The following is a 4,436-nucleotide window of genomic DNA, read 5'->3' on the forward strand; positions in this document are numbered from 1 at the left end:
AGACTGAAGTTGAATACTCTAGCATCAAACAAATTTAATCGAAAAAGATAATAAGATATAAAAAATAGGAATCACAAAAATAATGATTCATACATACTATATAATCAACACAAAAATCTTAACGTTTCTGGTCATTAATAAAATAACGAGCTCATATCAAAACCGACTATTAACAGTGACTTATCATCATCACTCAACAAAATCACCAAAACATCGCCATAAAGGCCGTAATTCCGGCCGCACACACCCAAAACTACGAACAACCAAATTGATTAAAGGCCTACAAACGACCTGAAACAACCGCACTACATTGTCCCATAACCCACAAACATAAAATTACAAAATGAATTCAAAACAAGAAGCCGGACTAGAGAACAGACATGCGGACCATCCTCAACGTTCAGGATACCACCTATACAAAGCAACAACTTTGGTACAACCCAACGACCAAACACACATTACACAGTAATATATACCAACCATCACCGAATAATCATATATAATGTCATTGTAACGAAAGAAAACAATAACTTTCTTTGAAGCAGACTTATATACCTTTAAGATATTGACGAATATATTTTTATGTGCACCCTAACCTTCTTTGTGTTTTTGGCACTAATGAAAAATACAAACAACATATTTATATTACTACATAGTTTGGCATGCATAGACAACAGCCTAAGGGTAGCCAATACGTCTACAATGAATCCACTAACAGATTGGCACATCCATGACATTGATACAGCATGCGCGCGAGGATTGTTACTATTTTAACTATCTCTTTTTAATCAAGATAATCACAAAACAAACACATTTTTGGGGTCAAAATCGGTCACGACGGAATCAATGTCTGAAAGTCCGTAAAAATCGGCATGAACATTTTTACGAAAAATAAATCTTCGGAAAAGATTTATTCTTACGAAGAGCCCTGCGGAAGAAACACGAGACATCAGAGAAAAGCCCGAAAAAGGTCGCACGGTCGCTACGTAGCGACCGAGCTCGAGCCAAGCTCGGTCGCCACGTAGCGACCGAGCACACGTAGCGACCGAGCACACGTCCCGCTCGGTCGCTACGTAGTGACCGAGCTCGAGCCAAGCTTGGTCGCTACGTAGCGACCGAGCATCCGTCCCGCTCGGTCGCTACGTAGCGCTCAAGCCAAGCTCGGTCGCCATCGCTCGGTCGCTACGTAGCGACCGAGCGTCCGTCTCGCTCTCGGCACTTAGAAACTCTAAGGAATTATTCTCGACATGCTCTATTTCCATGACTGGCACCCAAACTCTCGGACAAACGTGCACAAGCAGTTCGATCTCTTGGTTCACTCTTGAACTACGTTCGGCTTGATCCACGAAAGGGGTACGTAGGCAGCCTTTCATAAGGTTCAGTCCGAAATCAATCAAAAACCTTTTCTCTATTTTCTTCGTCTTTTGTTATCGAGTTGCGAGTCAACTTGGTTTGAGCTTTTAGGCCGCTAGAACTAGGTAACTCGCTGACAGCCTTTGCGGCCAAAGCTTTTATGATTACTTGTAATGATCGCAACGCTCTCACGCGGACTCGAAATAAGATCTACTGTTTTCTCTAAACTCGTTTGTTATCTTTTCATGATTTTCGCATATATTTAGTCACTTGTCGTTGGCTCTCGCAGAGATTCGGGACCTTAGTTTCCTAATTTAAACGTAAATCGACATTGTGTATTTCGGTTTCCACAGTTTGGCGCTAGAAGGAGGGGAGGTACAGATTACTCTAACTCATAGCCGCAAAACGTTTGATCAAAACAATGTCTGGAAATACGAAAGAGAAAATTGCAGTTCGCAACAACGCTGGTAAGAAATCCAGCCGCCACTGCACCTATGGCCAACGCCTATGCAAACGCCACAGTTCTTGAGAAAATCGAAAACCTTGATGCGACTTTTTGCCACAGGAAGTGCAATGAAACGAGCTCGCGATTTTTCTTTTTAAACATAAAGGGAAACGATAAATCTTATCAAACCCCGTAAGTTTGGCTCATTACCGAACAAAAGAAATCTCAATGCGTAAGGGTTTTACTAAAACACGTTTTCCGAAAATATTTCGGAAGGGTAAAACTTGTTCTCCCAAAAACCGCAGAAAACCCCTAGGTTAATCGCGGAAAAGGAAGCGCAACAAAACGATTACACAGCTCGGTCGCTACGTAACGACCGAGCACGCACACAGCTCGGTCGCGACCGAGCTCCAGCCAAGTTCGGTCGCTACGTAGTGACCGAGCATGCACACATCTCGGTCGCTACGTAGCGACCGAGCACGCACACAGCTCGGTCGCTACGTAGCGACCGAGCACGCACATGGCTCGGTCGCTACGTAACGACCGAGCTCATGCCAACTCTCCACTCGCCACGTAGCGACCTGTCAGGCATAAAAAGGGTCCTCCTTTGCGTTCTCTTTTAAATCCTTATCGTAACGCTTTTCGTCTCGTCTCAATCAGAGTTTCCGTTGAGATTTTACGACGAAAACAAGTATGACTCTCTTTGGCTTGCTTCCACTCGCTACGTAGCGAACTGTCAGACCTCCACTCGCTACATAGCGACCTGTCAGGCCTCAGAAAAGTCCTCCTTTGCGTTCTCTTTTGAATCCTCATCGAAACGCTTTTCGTTTCGTCTCAATCGGAGTTTCCGTTGAGATTTTACGACGAAATTAAGTAAGACTCGTCTAAACTCCTTCGCTTGCTCCTACTCGCCCTACCTCCATCTTTGTGTTCTCCTTCAAATCTCGATCGAAACGTCTCTTGTTTCGTCTCGATTGGAGTTACCATTGAAACTTTACGATAAAAAAAAAAACACGCAAAGACTAGTTTTCTCGCGTCGATTCAGATTAATCGTATAATACGGCAATGGTTAACTTAACACCTTAGCCGCCTCAACTATATGATTACGTTAAACCTTTTTATTGACTTCGTATCAGTCAAGTTCGGAAGATAAATGTCAAGTTTCAAAGGATAAACACCAATATCGAAAAAGACGAACATATACAAGAAGAGGAAGGGGAAATGAGCAAGCAAAACTGGGAAGAGACAAAACTGCATCTTCGAGAGAACTAAGGTATTTGCGGCTTGAAATTTTTGAAATCAGACTTGGAGTTTTCGTAGGAAATTACTAAGAAATAAAAACGCCTTTGAGACTGCCATAGAACTTTAGGGAACGTAAAACCTAGGTGGATAGTCTAGCGAACTAAGTCTTAGGTGATTTTTCCTGTTTCGATATATTGTCCCATAGATGTTCCTCCAGATCTTGCAAACCGATCTAAACTCTCCAAAAATCGAGAAACGATCGCCACGCATATCAAGCTCGCTTCCTAAGGAGAGAAAAAACTAGAGACATGAACATCATCTTAAAACCGATTCGTTTCTGGCAATTCTCTCGGAATCGACATATTCCAAGTCTTCAACTTGGAAACAACCAAATCACAGTCCAAGAGTCGTCTTCAAACCGACTCGGACTGTCGATCATTCTATTCCTCGAGAAAAAAGGGACGGAGTAGGTGTGTATACTATACTCGTATACTCCCATACTTCAGAAACATATTCAAACAATGCGATGTCTCGTTCTATTCCTCGAGAAAAAAGGGACGGAGTAGGTGCGTATACTATACTCGTATACTCCCATACTTCAAAAACATATTCATACAATGCGATGTCTCGTCAAGATCATCCTAAAAGCAAACGACAATCTGAAATTCGTCTAAACGCTAGGAACTGATCCAAACCATGTTGGAAAAATTCTCAAAGACTATACAGCATCTATCATTGCAATCATTTGTTTAGAAAACCTCTGCCAAACTTCAGAATGAAAGTCGAAGATTTGCTGAAGTCATAAAGATCTTTTCCGATTTGATAAAACGAGTTTCGTATAAGAATCATTATACGAGAAATCTTCAAGCATCAAAGCATCACTCTCATTTTCCGTTTCGATGATTTGCTGAAGTCATAAAGATCTTTTCCGATTTGATAAAACGAGCTTCGTATAAAAATCATTATACAAGAAATCTTCAGGCATCAAAGCATCACTCTCATTTTCCGTTGAACCAACCGACTCACGGAAAAACATCAAAAACATTTGCGGCAAAGCAAAATCAAGAACAAAAGTAACAGAAAATACGACAAAGAGAACACATCCTCCCCGCTCGTCGACTAAGTCTATCGCTGTTTAACTGATTCATTCAAGAAACCTGCAAAAACGTTTCGCGACTAGATCTCGGTGAAATAACCTTTGGTAAAACTCCATGAGTGACTCAGAGAAACTTTCACCGAAGAATAAAAACAAAAGCGAAAACGTTTCTCAAAAATCTGCGAAAACATCGTTATTTTGACATCTCCATATGTCGCGTCAATTTATTAAATTCGTAAAAATCGGTCGCCCGTTACTTACGCAAAAAATCCTTCGTATAATCAGATCATGTCATACGAA

Source organism: Brassica oleracea, chromosome C2, assembly GCF_000695525.1.
Source record: "Brassica oleracea var. oleracea cultivar TO1000 chromosome C2, BOL, whole genome shotgun sequence".
Classification (NCBI taxonomy): domain Eukaryota; kingdom Viridiplantae; phylum Streptophyta; class Magnoliopsida; order Brassicales; family Brassicaceae; genus Brassica; species Brassica oleracea.